At 44.1% G+C, this 21,139-nt stretch overlaps 1 protein-coding gene across 2 annotated transcripts in view; it reads right to left on the reverse strand.

Moving 5' to 3' along the window:
• Nucleotides 1–16,997, reverse strand: part of LOC106566890 (plexin-A1) — a 280,529-nt gene extending 263,532 nt beyond the window's left edge. For both annotated transcript variants that reach the window (XM_014135443.3, XM_014135442.3), the window contains exon 1: nt 16,840–16,997. The gene's annotated coding sequence lies outside the window, so the exon portion shown is untranslated. The remainder of the gene's footprint in view (nt 1–16,839) is intronic.
• Nucleotides 16,998–21,139: the final 4,142 nt, after the last annotated feature.

Raw genomic sequence — 21,139 nt, forward strand, 5'->3', positions numbered from 1 at the left:
CAGCCACACCAAGATGCACCCAACTCCATTGGAAGGAGGGCTTTCATTTTTAATGCAGGGTCAGGGTCTCTCGGCGAATAATCACTTAGATAAATCGGTGTGTGTGTGTGTGTGTGTGTGTGTGTGTGTGTGTGTGTGTGTGTGTGTGTGTGTGTGTGTGTGTGTGTGTGTGTGTGTGTGTGTGCGTGACCGTGTGTATGTGTGCTTACTCAGGAGCGTGTGCATGCAAGCGTGTGTGCGTCAGTCTGTGTGAACACGTCCGTGTCATCCCCGCCGCTCCGGTGACATTTCCAGTGGGATATTTCAGTTCCTGCCGTCTGGGTTTGTGCTAACACAATTACAGCAGGCTAATGAACAGAGCACCCAGATAAAGTACCCGCCACGCATACTTCCGCTCAGCATTTCAATCTCCTTTAAAGGCTACATTTGCATCTTTAATATAAATGAAATCCCTCATTAATGTGCAGATGGCTGATCAGATGTGAGTAGGGTGGCAGTTAGCCTAGTGCTTAGAGTGTTGGGCCAGTAATCGAAAGGTCGCTGGTTCCAATACCCGAGCCGTCAAACCTGTCAATGTGCCCTTTTGCACGGCACTTAACCCTAATTTGCTCCAGAGGAGCTGTGCTACTCTGCCTGAACCTGTAAAACAACACATTTCACTGCACCTATCCAGTGTATGTGACAATAAAACATCTAATATTACTTTATATTTTTATATTAAAATTGACACCTTTCGCCCTCCCTCTTTCCCCTGCACTGCCCTCTGAGCTTTGACTCTGTGCCCTGGTATTAGCCATGCTTGCTTTCCAAGGACCTGTGAAGAGATTAAACTAATACACAACAATAGCTGGGTGGCATTCAACAGGACCCATCCATTTTGAAAAGTCCATTCTAGCCACAAAGCCATTCTACCCACAAGTCCATTCTCTGTATAAATCCATAAGCAAACAAGATAAAAATGATCATCCAGAAGCGGTCCTCCTAGTGGCCGGGGACTTTAACCTGTTGGGGCTAGGGGGCAGTATTTGCACGGCCGGATAAAAAAAAACGTGCCCGATTTAAACTGGTTACTACTCTTGCCCAGAAACGAGAATATGCATATAATTAGTAGATTCGGATAGAAAACACTCTAAAGTTTCTAAAACTGTTTGAATGGTGTCTGTGAGTATAACAGAACTCATATGGCAGGCCAAAACCTGAGAAGATTCCATACAGGAAGTGCCCTGTCTGACAATTTGTTCTCCTTCAGTTGCATTTCTATCGAAAATACAGCATCTCTGCTGTAACGTGACATTTTCTAAGGCTTCCATTGGCTCTCAGAAGGCGCCAGAAAGTGGAATGACGTCTCTCCAGTCTCTGGGTGAAAAACAGCAGGAGATTTTGTGAGTGGTCAGGCTGAGAACAGTGACACTGGAGATGCGCGTTCATGTGAATTCTCAATTTTTTTCTTTCAGCCTTTGAATGAATACAACGTCGCCCGGTTGCAATATTATCGCTATTTTACGAGAAAAATACGCAAACGTCCCACCTTGCCCAGGGAGGTTAATGCAGGCAAACTTAAATCCGTTTTACCTCATTTCTACCAGCATGTCACATGTGCAACCAGAGGAAAAAAAACTCTAGACCACCTTTACTCCACACACAGAGACGCATACAAAGCTCTCCCTCTCCCTCCGTTTGGCAAATCTGACCATAATTCTATCCTCCTGATTCCTGCTTACAAGCAAAAAACTGAAGGAGTTAGTACCATTGACTCGCTCAATACGGAAGTGGTCAGATGACGCGGATGCTTCATTACAGGTCTGTTTTGCTAGCACAGACTGGAATATGTTCCGGGATTCATCCAATGGCATTGAGGAGTATACCACCTCAGTCACCGGCTTCATCAATAAGAGCATCGACGACATCGTCCCCACAGTGACCGTACTTACATATCCCAACCAGAAGCCATGGAATACAGGCAACATCTGCACCGAGCCAAAAGCTAGAGCTGCCGCATTCAAGGAGCGGGACACTAATCCCGCTGTGCCCTCAGACTAACCATCAAACAGGCAAAGCGTCAATATAGGACTAAGATTGAATCCTACTACACCGACTCTGACGCTCGACGTATGTCAAATCAAATCAAGTTTTATTTGTCACATACACATGGTTAGCAGATGTTAATGCGAGTGTAGCGAAATGCTTGTGCTTCTAGTTCCAACCATGCAGTAATATCTAACAAGTAATCTAACCTAACAATTTCACGTGGCAGGGCTTGCAAATTATTACGGACTACGAAGGGAAACTCAGCCGCAAGCTGCCCATTGACACGAGCCTACCAGACGAGCTAAATGCCTTTTATGCTCGCTTCGAGCCAAGCAACACTGAACCATGCATGAGAGCACCAGCTGTTCCGGACGACTGTGTGATCACGCTCTCCATAGCAGATGTGAGCAAGACCTTTAAAGAGGTCAACATTCACAAGGCCGCGGGGCCAGACGGATTACCAGGACGTGTACTCAGAGCTTGCGCGGACCAACTGGCAAGTATCTTCACTGACATTTTCAACCTCTCCCTGACCGACTCTGTAATACCTACATGTTTCAAGTAGACCACCATAGACCCTGTGCCCAAGAATGCGAAGGTAACTTGACTAAATGACTATCGCCCCGTAGTACTCATGTCAGTAGCCATGAAGTGCTTTGAAAGGCTGGTCATGGCTCACATCAACACCAGCATCCCGGAAACCCTAGACCCACTCCAAATCACATACCGCCCCAACAGATCCACAGATTACATAATCTCATTCGCAATCCACACTGCCCTTTCCTACCTGGACAAAAGGAACACCAATTTGAGAATACTTTTCATTGACTACAGCTCAGTGTTCAACAACATAGTTCCTACAAAGCTCATCACTAAGCTAAGCACCCTGGGCTCCCAAGTGGTGCAGCGGTCTAAGGAACTGCATCTCAGTGCTTGCGGTGTCACTACAGACACCTTGTTTCAAATCCAGGCAGTATCACAACCAGCCGTGATTGGGAGTCCCATAGGGCGGCACACAATTGGTCCAGCGTTGTGCGGGTTTGGCCAGTGTAGGCAGTCATTGTAAATAAAAATGTGTTCTAAATTGACTTGCCTAGTTAAATAAAGGTAAAATAATAATAAAATAAAAACTCCCTCTGCAACTGGATCTGGACTTCCTGACAGGCTGCCCCCAGGTGGTAAGTGTAGGCAACAAAACATCTGCTTTGCTGATCCTCAACACCGGTGCCCCTCAGGTGTGTGTTTAGTCTCCACCTGTAATCCATGTTCACCAATGACTGCATGGCCATGCATGACTCCAACACCATCATTAAGTTTGCCGATGACACAACAGTGGTAGGCCTGATAACCGACAACGATGAGACAGCCTATACGGAGGAGGTCAGAGACCTGGCAGTGTGGTGCCAGGACAACAACATCTCCCTCAATGTGAGCAATATGATTGTGGACTACAGGAAAAGGTGGGCCGAACAGGCCCCCATTAACATCGACGGGGCTGTAGTAGAGCGGGTCGAGAGTTTCAAGTTCCTTGGTGTCCACATCTCCAACAAACTATCATGGTCCAAACACACCAAGACAGTCGTGAAGAGGGCACGACATCACCTTTTCCCCCTCAGGAGACTGAAAAGATTTGGCATGGGTCCCCAGATCCTCAAAAAGTTTGACAGCTGCACCATCAAGAGCATCCTGACCGGTTGCATCACCGCCTGGTATGGCAACTGCCCGGCATGTGACTGTAAGGCACTACAGAGGGTAGTGCGTATGGCCCAATACAACAATACATGGGGCCAAGCTTCCTGCCATCCAGGATCTATATATTAGGTGGTGTCTGAAGAAAATTGTCAAAGACTCCAGTCACCCAAATTCTCTCTGCTACCGCATGGCAAGCGGTACCGGAGTGTCAAGTCTAGGTCCAAAAGGCTCCTTAACAGCTTCTACCCCCAAGCTATAAGACTGCTGAACAATTAATCAAATGGCCACCCGGACTATTTACATTGACCCCCCCCTTTGTTTTTACACTGCTGCTACTTGTTGTTTAATATCTTTGTATAGTCACTCTACACCTACCTACATGGTTTGATTTGAAATGTCTACATTTTCCATCTCGTGTGCTATTGTGACAGTGATTGACCATAGTGGACCCATCTGAAGATTCCAGAAATGGAAGATTCCAATGTGGAGGTTTATAGTGGAACGCTTCAGGGCTCTCTCGCACGGGGCAGCTCTAGCCACGTGATCTGCCGGAAAACTGGGTCTGGCTGTGGATGTGGTTCTGATTAGTGCGGCTAGGGCCTGAAAGCGTTCCAGCCATGCACGGCCAGAGCCAGGGGAATAGGGAATAGGGTTAGCATGGCTCCCCGCCTTATTACGCTTTATACAAGTGATGACAGCACACACCTGTTTCCTTACTGACCCCCGTAACCCCTACCATCCCTAGGGGAATAACACTCTATTGGAGTGAGATGGGGGCGGTGGAGGAGGGGGGTTGATCTCTGTCAGGTTGGTAGCCTCTGGTATGTGGTAAAGGCCGGTAATTCAGGCAATTCATCCAATCAAGCAATTAAGTAATTCAGCACACCTCTGAAATATAAACAGCCGTGGCCCACTTGGGAAAATAAGCCTGGATATTATAGCCTTCTGTCTGGGTCTATACCACACTAATGTACTGGCACTCATTTAACATGTAGGATCCAGTTATACTACCACATTACTACAGCCATTTAGTAGAATCTACTCCAGTGAATGAGTACTTAGGGGGAGAGATGAAGGGATGCAGAAACAGAACAGTGATTTCCCCGCTCCACCAGCATCCCAACTCTCCACAGCTCTCTGTCTGGGAGTTGGAGTAGTACATACACACCCCCAGTAATCAGCAAACATTCAGGAAACATTTTACGTAAACCAACATAGCATTCCCAAGTCTCTATACTGCCGTGTTAGTTGTACACAAATACACAGCAGCAGTCGTTTTTGGTTGCAACAGTTTATGAGAACGCCCTTCTGTTACTTAGTAGGGGGCTGAGACATGATATAGGGATGTATTGGAGGCCCTGACACACACAGAGAGCCAGAGCTATTCCTCCTGGCCTGCTCTCTCTTCCTCACGGCCCAGAGGATCTCCACTCATCACTGGAGTCTTTCAGCCACGGACGAACTCAACAGGAAATTGGGAAGAATGGCTGGGGAGTCCGCAAAACTGGCAACGGTTGGGAGAGGATTGACCCTAGATAAACACTCCAAACCAAACACACACGCACACACACAGACACAGTCATGTAAATGATATGGACTATACAGGAGTTGTGTGCAAACAGTCCCACTAATATGTGCACACAAACACACACCAAACATCCGTCGTACTAGCTACCATCCCACAGTAAAACATATCAATCGTCCATGACTGGGACTGGGGACATTCAGTCAGTCATCCTAAAGGCCACTATACAAAGGGGGTCATTGGGGCGTGAGAGCAGGGCCTGTGAGAGGACTTGGCCTGCCCTGCTGTGGATCATACCCTGCATTGCTCTGCATAGCTGTGACTCCAAAGACTTTCTCTTATCAGGCCTGGGGTTAGCAGGCTGATACAGAGCTGTGTATGTAACAACCAACATTACTACATCCCCAACTTGAGATGGGATCACACTGTTAAATTACTCATCAACTGCGCCTCAGTTACACACAGTTACACATACACACAACATCTGTCCCGGGTCTAAAGCTGTGCTTCTCAGACAGATAGTTATACACAAATGCACAAAGATATACATAGAAACACACACAAACACAAATATATACCTAAAAAGAGCTCAAAAGATTGCAAAGAGAGAAATGTACATTTATTGACAGAAGTCTCTTAATCTCACTTTGTGGCCGTCTCAGTATCAACCGATTCATTTTCCTAAAAATCCCCTGGAGTGAGTGATGTGCTAAGCCCCCTGCTAAACGTAAAGCTAAAGCTTCTGCTCCAGTGGTCATTGAGCCCAGAACCACTGGAGGGATTTGTAAGGCTAACAGCTGTTTGGGCTGTGGCTGGGGGGTTGTCATGACTAACAGTCCTCCTCTCATCATCGTCATGCTGCTATACAATACTAGAGAAACATTGCAGTTAGTTCCTTCACAAATAAACAATTTGTGATTTTTTTCAAATGTAACCGGGGGAAAACATCTGAGCATTATCAGCCCAGTTCCACTGTAATGTGATTGAGGTCTAATGTGGCAGAAGGTGATCAACTGAAATGCATGTGTAAATAAACACACAAGCACAAAGCGACTCCCATGCCAAGACAGCCAGAGGCACACAGCTGGTCTGTTCTCCTTCTCCCCTGAACTGTGATAGTTAGCAGGGAAACATGTGAATAGAATCTCATCAGGGAGAAGGTATGTGAACCCTGACCCCTGCCCACGACCCACAGCAGGCCAGGTTCCTCCATGCGCTGCCAGTATAATCATTTCCATAGCAGGCCATTCGGACCACCAGAGAGAGGGCGAGGGGAGAAGAGGGTAACGTTTGCACACACCAGGTCTGTTAAAGGAATCACGCTGCTGATGTTCCACAGAACGGGTCATGTTTCTCAGCCCATGTCTCCCTCCTCCTCTCCCTCCACACCGCCGCTGGCCAGCTTCTCTCCAAACCATGACCAAGCAGCACAGGTTACAGGAACACAGAACACTGCCTGGGCTAGTGCTGCATCCCTGTATGTCATAGCAACACCAGCTAGCTACTAGACTAGAGCACTGCACTGCTCAGCGACACAGAAAGAACTGTGGTATTGAAGAAGTGCTATTCATCCATGAAGGCCTGGTGAGTTATAGGTCACCCAGCATGGTAACACTGAGAAATGCCACTCTTCATCCTGGTCTTTCATTTAACCCTTTCAAATCCCCACAGAGGGGGTGCACTTTTCCACACATTCTTCTGGCGATGCGTGATGTCCATCAGATGCGTGGTGTCCATCAGATGCGTGGTGTCCATCAGATGCGTGGTGTCCATCAGATGCGTGGTGTCCATCAGATGCGTGGTGTCCATCAGATGCGTAGTGTCCATCAGATGCGTGGTGTCCATCAGATGCGTGGTGTCCATCAGATGCGTGGTGTCCATCAGATGCGTGGTGTCCATCAGATGCGTAGTGTCCATCAGATGCGTGGTGTCCATCAGATGCGTGGCACCAGGAGGTCTTCTGCTCTGACATGGAGAGGCAAGGATTACAAACCCTATGACTGCCTCAGGCCTCGTGACGTTAGGGAGCAGGGGGCTTTGGACTGCACCGTGATACATCAGGAGGAGCAGGACAAGGACATGAATAATGAGTTAAACAAAGGGAGAAGGGAAATATCCTTTCCCTGCCATGTAGTGGTCTGTAGTATAACCCTCCCCTCCCAGAGAGATCAATAAGCTCATTCAAATCCTTTAATGGGGTATTAATTAGGAGATTACTGAACACCAGCCTGCACCTCACCCCTCCTCTGTCTGCACTGCAGCACTCAGTGGAGACCACTGTCTCAGGACAGGACTGCATCAGGCCCAGAACTACACCCCAGCTCCCAAACTGATGGTGCTATGTCAGTATAGACCTCGGTCAGAACACATGACAGCTGGACCAGAACTCAACCACAGCTCACCTCACACACCACTGGTCCAAAGTCAGTGGAGAACACTGTCAGAGGACGTGACCGCATCTGGACCAGAACTCAACCACAGCTCACCTCACACACCACTGGTCCAAAGTCAGTGGAGAACACTGTCAGAGGACATGACCGCATCTGGACCAGAACTCAACCACAGCTGGTCCCATGTCATTTGAGCCTAAATAATGGCTTTGACAGGATCTTTCCCAGTCCCCACTTTTTGACAGCATCTCTTTTGATTTAAACAAAACTTTCCATACATGTTTGCCAATGGAAGAAGTGGTAAGAAAGTTACTGTTTGGATCTGAATGCCAAAACATTCAAATCAATCAAATAAAATGTTCTTGGTCGCACACACCTATTTAGCAGATGTTATTGCGGGTGTAGCGGAATTAAGAAATATAGAAATATTAGGACGAGCAATGTCGGAGTCCGGGATGTATAGACAATATGGACATAATATGGATAGAACATGTAGTATATCTGAAGAATATGCCACTCTCAGGAGAAAAAGGTGCTCAAAGTTGACCCATTTTGCATACCCCACCATAACATGAGACATCCATTCTCAATCAATGGAAAATACATTTCAGTTGAATTGTATTTTCTAATTACTGCCACAATGATGGCCGCCAGTTCACCCACCGTCAAATGTCAACTTAAATGGTCATGTCAATTCTAGTATCTATATTTCTATGATTTCAATAGGTTTCCTATGGAGGATTGACAGTATAATTTCAAAAAACAGATATTCCATTCAAGTCAACATTCTAAGATGTGTGAACCTCCAACCATCATTATGTTACCATTTAAATGTTTACATTTCAATTGTATTCCCATTTTAGTACATTTTTCAGCCAAAACATGATACCCACCCTGTATTTAAGAGCCTGTTTTGTACAACACAAAAACCTCAGATGTAAAATAGGTTCTAAGCTACAACGTATGCAAATATGAAAAATGTGAATTGACTTTTAAAGCGAAAAAAACTGAGATTTTTTTTGTAAGCTTATAAATGATATCAATCTCAACTGTTTATCTTTTGCAGTGATAAAGACTCATAGTATGGTGGGATAGGCAAAATATTTCAACTTTGAGCACCTCTATCTCCTAAATGTTTTGCCATTCGGGTCCAAAAAGTCACTTTCTGAGCACTTCTACAATTGGCAAATATGTATGGAAGGTTTTGTTCAACTCAAAAGGGGTGCTGTCAAAAAGTGATTGAATTCAAATGGATTTACCCGATAGAGACCTTGACAAAGAGGCCACAGAGCTGTGAGAGTGGTTAACAAGTTACCCCTCACCCCATTTCCCAGGCCCAACCCCCTTCTGAAGGCACCATCCCTCCACACTTCTAGTGTTGTGATGACACCAGATGTCAGTCTCTTCAGCACTGAGACAGACAGACAGACAGACAGACAGACAGACAGACAGACAAGGGGGGGGGAGGGGGAGGGAAGGGAAGGGAAGGGAAGGGAAGGGAAGGGAAGGGAAGGGAAGGGAAGGGAAGGGAAGGGAAGGGAAGGGAAGGGAAGGGAAGGGAAGGGAAGGGAAGGGAAGGGAAGGGAAGGGAAGGGAAGGAAGGGAAGGGAAGGGAAGGAAGGGTGTTGTTGCTGCTACATGTGAATCCTTGTGCCGATAAATAAATAAACACGAGCCGTTTCAGCCACAGGTGCTCCGGCAGGGGGTGAAATAGGGTCTCTTAACCCAGCTAAGAGAGGGCAGGGTTGTGCGAACACCCCCCTCTACACTCCCCTCTCCTCCCTCAGAACCAGGGTCTGTCCTCCCTGTCCTGTCCCCACAGGGAGCTGATTTGTTGTGCTGGTGGTGTCCGTACGGCTGGGCTTTCCCAGTCCCCAGGGCCAGGCTCCTCCTGTGATTCACTCTCTATTAGTCTTACATACAGCCCTGGCCTGCTGAATTATTACCATCCCTCGATACACAGAGCAGCAGCTTGGTAATAGACTTAATGCAGTATATCGGACAGGAGAGAGAAAATGACAAGAAATCATCTACATGTAATAGTAGTAAACGATCAACGCATAAGAAAAAATGATGAGATTTTGTGAAGAATAAACTACTGACTGCTTTAGTTTCACAATGGAGAGGAATTTATAGCAGACTGTTGTGTGGGGGAAAAGACACACAAAGTGTAGACATACACACACACAGTGCACTGTAGACACACACACACAGTGCACTGTAGACACACACACAGTGTGGTAGTTTCTCATTAGGAACCCCGACCTGCCTGGAGCAAAGTCTCAGCTGAGATCCCTAAACAAAGACTCTTCAAAACACATTTGGGGAAGAAAAAAAACGCATTAGCCGGGAAATGTGTTGAGTGAATTCATCTCCATGCATTTCTACAGCCTCCTCTCACAGAATGCTACAACAGCACATCTGGTAGAGCAAAGTAACAAAAGCTTGTGATAGGTCACGGCGACAGCAGGCAACAGATGGTAGAGTGTGTGATGGCCTGGACCTACGGGCTGAGAGATATGCTGATGTTGAAATAGAGATGGGTCCTGGAGTACGGAGGGGGGGGGGGGGGGGAGTTCCTTCCCACCAGGTCCGATGCGCCTGAGCTAAACAGGGTGTCCTACTGGCCTTAAGGCCTCAGTACCCAGAACAGTCTTTGTGTTGCTATACAGAGCCAACAGCAGGGCAAGTTAGGATACTATACCAGATAAGAACACTGAGCCCTGATAAGGCTAGCACTATGTTACCAAACCACTGCAAGGTCATTTTAATTATTGGATGAGTGTAATAATAACTTACACTTAGAGGGTCGTGTGCTCATAGGCACACACACACACACACACACACACACCGTCACTTTTGTCTTTGACTAAGCACTCAACAGAATGAGGTGGACCAGCCAGCGTCCTGATCAGGAGGAGTGCTATGCATGCAGACTAAGAAGTTCCTAGGCTCCTGCCCAGACTGTCAATATCATTGTCACCGTCAGACTCGTCATCCCAGGAAAGCCCTTCCTCCCATCTCCTCTTCTCCCCTCTCCTCTCTGCTGCAAGCCAGCGAAAACAGTGGATCAGAATAGAAGATGTGTCTCAAAACTATGTGACGAGAAAACACCAGTCTAACTTTGGCCATGGCTCAGGGCTAAAAATATCATCCTAACCCACCATGATTATTCCTTGTGTTATTGTTTTTCTATTTGTTCTACTATTTCTCTATTTTTCTCTGAGCATTTTTGGGACGGGCCCGTAAGTAAGCATTTCACTGTTAGTCTACACCTGTTGTTTACGAAGCATGTGACAAATACAATTTGATTTGATTTGAATTGTGAAGGAATGTGTCGGTGATGTGTCGGTGCGTGCATGCTGTGGCAGGGATACTGACTAGGGCTGAGAATTGCAAGGGACCTCACGATACAATATCCACGATCCTTACTGTAGGTGCTGATACAATATGTACTGCGATTCTCACGATATTCACGATTCTGTAAGTACTGCAATTCGATACTGTGATTTTATTGAGATTCACTGTTTCAAACATATTGCTCACCATATGTCTGCTGCAGAGGGACAAGAGAGAGCCATGAGAAAATGAGTTTTGATCAGTCATGGAAATAAAAGTGCTGAAAACATATTGGCTCCCTATTTAAAAATATGATGGAGAACAAGCTATGAAGGAAAAATACTATTTTGGTGCAGGTACAGCCAACTAGAGCAAAAAACTATATATTAATGCAATATGTGTCTGAATTTCTCAAGCCAGCCATAAGACAGACGCTCCTAATTCACAGGATAAAAAAATAACAAAAAAAGTATTTTCCTAAAAATGTTATTATGTTGTTGTTGTTGCAGAAACGCCCTTTTGAACATGTGAAATGTTATGTGTCTTACTAACAAACTCGTAGGTGATCTGTAAATATGAATACAAATTAAAGTATGAGCCTAGTTCATTTCTCACAGAGAAAGTAAGGATTTTTCCTGGCTAGCCTTGATTGGCTGAGATAATGGAGGGGATGGTCATGCCGTGAGATAGGTCCTGATTTGTCTGCCATGCCACATAATGGGGTCTTCCCCGATCAGCGACTACAGCAGATTATTTTTTAAGATAATAGCAATGGACAACTGCAAACATGTTGCTATACCTCTCAACAACATTGCTCTCCTGAATTGAACTGCCGCTGTAGAGAAAGCTCAGTGGGAGAATGTTGTGATGGACTACATTCTGGAGGACGATGGGCTTCACCTGTACCCGAATACCCGAGACCCGATCCAGAATTCTAAATGATATCACGGGTCTGGGTCGGAAATGATTGTCACGGGTCTCGGGTATGTGTAATTTTAACGGACTTATCCGGAAGGACCCATACAGATCAGAATGTGACTCCTGCAGTAGAGAGAGAGAAAGATACATTTTATCATTTATGCTGCTGCTCTTTGCTTTTCACGAGAGTCGCGCGTGTAGCTTGTTGTTGGCCAATCATAAATCATCAAGAGGCAAATAGGCAAAAGTTAGGAGATAATCTAATCAATGGAAGATGGAATTAAAATGATGGAATGAAAGGAGAAGGATAGGCTATAACGACCAAGAGCCAACATATTCTGAATGGAGTTGTTGTTATTTGTAACTGTGTCGGTTGAGTGCATGCAGCCTCAATAAGTTGCTTGGTTTCTAACACCAGCTAACATTACATCTCATTTAGTCAGAAATCTGTTTGTATTGTTAGTTGTTAGCTAGGGGTGTACTCAAAAAAGAGCTCCCTAGCAAGTGTGAAACTTTCAAGGGGATTTTCTGGCACTTGTCTAGAAGGTGGAACAAGTTTATCACATTTCAAATAAGCATAACTTTCCCATGTTTCCCCAAACTGCAGTGTATAATATACAGTTTTGAAGCTTTGAGTCTGTACTTTTATAAAATGTACAAAAAGCCAATCTTGGAAATGGTACAGAAGACTATAATGGGAAAAATCTAGTCACATATATCGATACAATATGAAATATCATAAAAAATTATATCCCAATATGTAACTGTATCGACCCCCCCCCCCATCACTAATACTGCCAGGGGTTAACTATTCCAATAACGTGGAATGGGCCCATCCTCTTCAAGCCAGGTGTACTGTATGGATAACAACCCAAACACACGTACAGTATTTACACATATAGGAGCATTTGAGGAATAAGTGCTGATAAAATTGTGTTTATTCCTGACAAAAACATGCAGGCCGTCCAATAGATATTCAAATTGAATTTGAGAAAACAAACAGCATACTTGCTGTGGCAAAAATCAAATGGAATACTAATCACTGAGTTAGAGCCCATGTTCTTCACAAAAGACTGTGATTTTGATCACATTGAATACGTCTGCCTCCTCCATTTTCTTTACCTGTCATTTTTCCCCGAAAAATGTAGAAGAGAAACTATTTCAATCTCTGTCCCTTTGATCTAGGTGCCCTTTTACAGCGGAGCCAGCTTCAAAACATTTCAGACATAAAAGCTCCACTATCCCTGACAGACCAGAGCCTTGAAAGAGAAGATAGGAAAAAGTAGAGGACAGAAATACCAAAGAATAGTTTGTTACTGAGATGAATAGGGTCTACTGCAATAACAAAACATTTCAAATAGGTAAAAAATAAGCATTTCAATGAATCAACATGGATTCACTAATTGAGTAGCTAGAGAAGCCTACACACAGAAGTGTGATGTATAGGGTTTATCACTCTGGGATGTAGTCCATACACACCTGGGGAAAATAGCCTTTTGTTCATTTGGAACCGTTTGGAACTTTGAGACGCAGATAGATGCACTGAGTGAAGTGGTGTGGCAGTGGCCTGTTTAGGGTGGGAGCTGTCAGGGACAATCATTCCACATAACATATCTCCCTGTCATTCAAGCAGGTAAGGGCCATAAAGGTCTGATTCAAATACTTATTTCTACCATACTGTTCTGTTTGACATCATCTATGATTGTTTTTTATACAAAATAATTGCCTACAGGCGCCGAGGCGTGCACAGAAATGCACGGTGACTGGCATTCCATACTAAGTGGGGTATTCGTGACCCAAAAGCTGGCAGATGGCGATATTGATCTGGTACTGATGGTTTCGTCTTACCGTCCAAACGCATTGTATGCACCCCGCAATGCACTTGTATCCTCCATGGACCGGTTTGTATCTAAAACATTCTCCATTCAGGCTGCAAAGGTGTCGATTTCCTCCTTAACTAGATTAATGGTGAGAAGGCGGAAACAGTTTTGTAAAATATGCTTACTTTCTTTATGAAACACCATTTTCCACCACCATGCTAGTGGCTAATGATACTTCCTGACGTTGCACCCTGTGTCCAGCCAGGGGTAACACTTCAATCACACCGACAGCATCATTGCATTTCGGTACACCAAAAGTACATTCATTTCCAATGGAACCCTGCGTTTGCCTTGCAGCATTGCGTTGCAGAGGCAGTTGCAGTGCGTTCTGTGTGGTGCATATGTTGGATTTATCAAATGTATGCGTCAAATTGTATACGTAGACGGCTTGACAGAAATGGTAGAAAAAAGTGAATATTGAACTTTTGTTGCACACATATCCAGATGATGCTGCGTTTCATTTTGCATAATGTTGCTGTCAGTGTGATCAAGGCACAAACAACAGACTGCTGCAACCTGATTGGCCAAATGCAATATGCAACATCGGAGACTAGCATTCCTAGCCATTAGCCACTAGCATGGTGGTGGAAAATTGTGTTTCATTACATTTACATTTACATCATTTAGCAGACGCTCTTATCCAGAGCGACTTTCATAAAGAAAGTATGCATATTTGACCCATTTCTGCCTTCTTGCCATTAAATCTACTTAATGATCAAACAGACGCCTTTGCAGCCTGAATGGAGAATGTTTTAGGTATGAACCGGTCAACATGGGACACGAGTCCAGACTCAATATCGCCATCTGCCGCCTTTGGGCTAGGGTATTCATGGCCTCTCTCATTTAAATGTCTTATTTTGGCCTGCACATGGCTTGTCCCACTGTCCACTGATAAACTGTGTTTATTGTGGCTAGAACCATGTGACCCACACTTTTCAGATGACATGCATGCTGAGCACATATTGCACTGAGTGCATGAGAAAAGCAAATTAACAGACACGCAGTCCAGATTTAAAGCAAAAATAAGGCAAATGTATGGAGCCTTTATAGTATAAGCTACTGCAGCTAAGGAATGACTCCAGCGTCCATATGGGGGGGGGGGGGGGGTGCCCCTGTGACAACAATTTTGGACCCCTTGTGGCCCCCCTAAATGTGGAGTATGAAATCATTTTTACATAACTAATTTTTGCTATCTTTTTTTTTTACATCTGTTATTAGACAGTGGCAACGATGATGATTATGAACATGGTCTTTTGCCTGCTAATGCCTGCAATGCAGTGAAGAAAACGATATGACAACAATAACGTCTAATGTAACTGGCCCCTCTAACAGTACAACTGGCCCCAGCTTGGCCCCCCCAGTTGAAATGGTCTAGAACCGCCACTGCTTATCATATATGGCTAAGGCTACTGCAGCCTATGAATTGCGGTTTGGTCTCAGTTGATATGGCTAGACATTTTTCCTCCACAAACGGAGATGCAAAAGGAAAACAAAATAAAGATTGCCTTAGGGCAGCCAAACATGAGCGCGGGAACCATGACACAAAGCCCCCATTGAGCGCCCCTCAAAACAATATCACTCACCGTTAGTTGATTCATAACGCAAGTAGGGGTCTAAATCAACCAGATTTCCCCACTATTGTTACAATAGGGAAATATGCCTGTTGTATTACATCGCTAGGCTATCAAATCAAATAGCAAGATGAGTGCGCTGAAAGCTAACAGATGTCTGCAAAAATTAAATCAATATAATTAAGTGGACCCATTTGTAATTATTGACAATTGTGGAAGAATAGCCTAAAAGGTTCGCACATCCAGTGATTGCTTCTTAGCTTGTCATCCACATTATACTATTTATGAGTAGCAAGACCACACACCAATGTGTAGACTAAATAAAACTTGGATGGTAGTCTATGAAGTGGCCCTCAAATTCTCCAATAAGGCCCCCATAATAAAAATAGTGACCGTTTGATTACGCATAAAAGCCTAATAAAAATTTACTTGCATATAGTACTTATATGTCTACCAATGGTGCATACCCTGTGGTTGTGTGAATAACAAGCACGGCCCGCACCGCATGCATGTAGGCTACAAATCTAAACACACTGCAATAGGGAATCCTAACAAAAGCGTGACACCAACAAAATGGTTAATCCCCTAGATAAATTCGGAAATGAAAGGAATCACACTCCAAGAGAAATCTGAAAGCCACTCTGATGTCTGAACATTTCTATGCATTGTGGGCAGTAAAATCCGATCGCCTAAATGCGGAATCTAAAGTGGAGGTTATATACGAGCTTCTTCCAACACGTTCCAGCATAGTCATACCACTTTTATCCGATTTTCTCGGCATCGAAATGAAATGCATAGGCTGCATCCAACAGTCATCCCCAAACCAATCGTCACCTACGTATTCTGTGTAAAAAAAGATATACGATTACATTAAAGTGCATGTTGATGCGACATTAAAATAATAGTATATAACAGCTGCGTCAAGACATGTCAAAGCTTCTGAAATTACTTCAATAAATTGCCATTTACGGCTTTATTTTTCTCCACGCAATGATACAGTGGCAAGCTCTATGTGTGCAAGTTATGGAGTTGAAAACGAAATATAATTTTCTATTCTCCTTTTGCATTCTCCTGCAGTGATCTGCACACATTCTGCATGTGAGAGAACGCCCCAGCTATGTAGCCTACACACGGCTGCTTGACACTTATATCCATTCGTAAACGGTCTACTTTACCAACTTGCCAATCATATCAAATAGGGCGTTCAATTATTTTGCCAAACAATGTGGTCTGCCCAAACCTGAATAGGCTGAGGGAACGCAGATAGGCTAATTGAACCAAAAGGATTCCCTCAAACCGCATTCATTGAGTCCTCGGTTGCCTATCCGAATTATATTAATACTAAGACACGGGGAATAGAAACAGCCGGGGAAGAGACATCGGGAGAGAGAGAAGGAATGTCAGTCACTCAATCGAGCCACAAACTACCCTACAAATGACACTGTAATAACCACCTTATAAGTGAAGTTGCAGAAGAAAAGTTTTGCTCTACTTACGAATAATTGTGATCTTGGGGTTTGTTTTCTTCAGCATGGTTAAAATATTAAACTTGAAGGCATTTCCACGACTGTCACGATCCTCGTCCAAAAGCTCCGCGTTCCGAGTCTTGAGCTTCTCACAGCATGAATGGAGTGGTATGCGGTCTGGAGCTCGCAATAGCAAGTAAAAGCCTCGTTCTGAGCGGAATGAATGCTCGCTGCTGCTGTCTGCTTGGTCGCGTCGCCGCCTACCGCGTGTAGGTGGCAGCGTTGGGATCGGTAGTGGCCACTGCATTTGACTTGGTGACAGCTCTGTTATAAGGGCAACGTCGTCTGTCAGACTTCTTTCCTAACAGGGATTGATTGAAGGTAATTTTTTTCATGAAGTTTAATCATTCCAACACAATAGGCCCAGACTTAACTTGGGTCTCAATTTACCGTTGAGAGTTAGAATAGTAGAATACAAGGTGTAGATCCGACATTTGGTTGTGCATCAGCAGTTTTTCTCTTGTTTTGTCAGTCACTGAACATCCCTCAATTAGCCGTGTCAGCTAACATTTTTAGATTGGTAAATTAGTCTATCTATCATGTTATCTACACTGAACAAAAATATAAACGCAACATGTAAAGTGTTGGTCCCATGTTCCATCATGAGCTGAAATAAAAGAGGCCAGAAATGTTCCATGTACACAAAAATCTTATTCCTCTCAAATTTTGTGCACAAATTAGTTCACATCCCTGTTACTGAGGAGTTCTCCTTTGCCAAGATGATCCATCCACCTGACAGGTGTGGCATGTCAAGAAGCTGATTAAACAGTAGGGTCATTACACAGGTGCACCTTGTGCTGTGGACAATAAAAGGCCACTCTAAAATGTGCAGTTTTGTCCCACAACACAATGCCACAGATGTCTCAAGTTTTGAGGGATTGTGCAATTTGTATGCTGACTGCGGGAATGTCCACCAGAGCTGTTCCCAGAGAATTGAATGTTCAGTTCTCTACCATAAGCTGCCTCTAACGTAATTTTAGAGAATTTGGCAGTACATCTAACCGGCCTCACAACCGCAGAGCCCAGTAGCCACGCCAGCCCAGGACCTCCACATCAGGCTTCTTCACCTGCGGGATCGTCTGAGACCAGCCACCCTGACAGCTGATGAAATTGTCGGTTTGCATAACTGAAGAATTTCTACACAAACTGTCAGAAACCGTCTCAGGGAAGCTCATCTGCGTGCTCACCCTCACCAGGGTCTTGATCTGACTGCAGTTCGGCGTCGTAACTGACTTTAGTGGGCAAATACTCACCTTTGATGACCACTGGCATGCTGGAGAAGTGTGCTCTTCATGGATGAATCCTGGTTTCAACTGTACTGGGCAGATGACAGACGTATGGCGTCGCGTGGGCAAGTGGTTTGCCAATGTCAACGTTGTGAACAGAGTGCCCCATGGCGGCGCTGGGATTATAGTATGGGCAGGCAATAATTTGATTGCACAGAGATACCGTGACGAGATCCAGAGGCCCATTGTCGTGCCATTCATCCGCCGTCATCACCTCATGTTTCAGCATGATAATCCATGGCCCCATGTCGCAAGGATCTGTACACAAGTCCTGGAAGCTGAAAATGTCCCAGTTCCTCCATGGCCTGCCTACTCACCTGACATGTCACCCAGTGAGCATGTTTGGGATGCTCCGGATTGACGTGTACGATATCCAGAAACTTCACACAGCCATTGAAGAGTAGTGGGACAACATTCCACAGGCCACAATCAACTTCCTGATCAACTTTATGCGAAGGAGATGTGTCGTGCTGCATGAGGCAAATGGGGGTCATCCACACCCCTACTTTTTTTAAAGGTATCTGTGATATCTGTATTCCCAGTCATGTGAAATCCATAGATTATGGCCTAATTTATTTATTTCAGTTGACTGATTTCCTTATATGAACTGTAACTCAGTAAAATCTTTGAAATGGTTGCATGCTGCGTTGATATTTTTCAGTGTAAATTTGCAGTAACCAAGGCCAAATATCGACCGGCCACCCAGGGGGCCCTCATTGATTTTGTTCGTCACTCTCACTCAGATATCATTAACTTCTTATGGATGGTGGCAGTATTGAGTAGCTTGGATGACTGACGTGCCCAGAGTAAACTGCCTGCTACTCACTCCCAGAAACTAAGATATGCATATTATTAGTAGATTTGGATAGAAAACACTCTGAAGTTTCTAAAACTGTTTGAATGATGTCTGTGAGTATAACAGAACTCATATGGCAGGCAAAAACCTAAGAAAAAATCCAAACAGGAAGTGGTCTGTAGTATTTCAATTAATTCCCTATCCAAACTACAGTGTCTGTGGGGTCATTTTGCACTTCCTAAGGCTTCCACTAGATGTCAACAGTCTTTAGAACCTTGTTTGAGGCTTCTACTATAAAGTGGGGATGAATAAGAGCTCCTGGAGTCAGAACACTGCCAGCAGGGCATGAGCCTCAGGCATGCGTACTCACGTGAGAGGTCGCTCAGTTCCAATGCATTTCTGAAGACAAATGATTTCTCTGGTTGAAACTTTATTGCGGATTTACGATAAAAACATCCTAAAGATTGATTCTATATATTGTTTGACATGTTTCTACGAACTGTAATGGACATTTTTGAGTTTTCGTCTGACCTGCGCGTCCTGAATTTGGAATTGTGAACTGAAGGCGCGAACAAAAAGGAGGTATTTGGATATAAAGGATGGACTTTATCGAACAAAACAAACATTTATTGTGGACCTGGGATTCCTGGGAGTGCATTCTGATGAAGATCATCAAAGGTAAGTGAATATTTATAATGCTATTTCTGACTAATGTTGACTCCAACATGGCGGATATATTGTTTGGCATGTTTTTGTGTCTGAGCGCCGTACTCAGATTATTGCTTTTTTGGTAAAGCTTTTTTGAAATCTGACACAGCGGTTGCATTAAGGAGAAGTTTGAAGACTGATCCTTTCTTTGTCAGTGGGCAAACGTACAAAATCAGCAGGGGATCAAATACTTTTTTCCCCCACTGTATAACACCTGTATTTTCATGAACATTTATGATGAGTATTTCTGTAAATTGATGTGGCTCTCTGCAAAATGTAAACTGAGATTTTTGGATATAAATATGAACTTTATCAAACAAAACATACATGTATTGTGTAACATGAAGTCATATGAGTGTCATCTGATGAAGATCATCAAAGGTTAGTGATTAATTTTCTCTCTATTTCTGCTTTTTGTGACTCCTCTCTTTGGCTGGAAAATGGCTGTGTTTTTTTGTGTTTAGGCGCTGACCTAACATAATCATTTGGTTTGCTTTCGCCGTAAAGCCTTTTTGAAATCAGACACTGTGGCTGGATTAACAAGAAGTAAAGCTTTAAAATTGTGTATAATACTTGTATGTTTGAGGAATTTTAATTATGAGATTTTTGTTGTTTTGAATTTGCCGCCCTGCACTTTCACTGGCTGTCGTCATATAGATCCCGCTAACGGGAGTCAAGCCATAAGAAGTTTTAACATGGCATAATTCATGGTAAAATGTGTAGAACTGCAGAAAATGCACTTTAAAACGTGCATTTCTTTGTGAAATTCTCGCTTAGGGCCCCCAAACAAAAAAACGTTGCCCCCCCAAATCAATTCCCTGCAACCCTGATTACAGACTCATTGAGCAATTATTACGAGAAGAGAGGAAAGCAGCAGAATCTGATGAGTTAACTATTTTGCTAAACTATTTTGAACTGGAATAAATGCTGCACTTATTACAATCCTTAAGAGTCTATTGACACACCCATGCATCAATCTAAGTAACATAATAAAAAATCCCCAACAAAATCTGTAGATTTTAGACATATGGGCTGCGTCTCAATCCACCACATCTGCCAATGGTGGCCTTCCACATCTGCGGTGGAAGATGGCAGAGCTACAAGGTGTTTGTCAGACCATGAGACATCCCGGAAATCGGTCTTCTCACAAAAAACTCTGTAGCGTCTGAACGGTTTGCCCTACAAACTATTATGACCACTCTAAGGAAAGGGGGGAGACTCATGTGAATTAACCAATACAAATTAATTGACCTATGGAGGTAGTTTTGTGCCAACAAAGAAAAGGTGCTAAATATGTGTCCAAATTTCCTGAGCTTTCTTAAAACCTCTTGAGGATACCGTAGGATAGGGGGCGCCACAGCGCATTTTGAAAAAAAATCGTTCCCATTTTCAACGGCCTACTAATCAAACTCAGAAGCTAGGGCATGCATATACTTATTATATATGGATAGAAAACACTCTAAAGTTTCTAAAACTGTTT

The sequence above is a fragment of the Salmo salar genome, chromosome 13 (genome assembly GCF_965601325.2).
Source record: "Salmo salar chromosome 13, fSalSal1, whole genome shotgun sequence".
Taxonomy (NCBI): domain Eukaryota; kingdom Metazoa; phylum Chordata; class Actinopteri; order Salmoniformes; family Salmonidae; genus Salmo; species Salmo salar.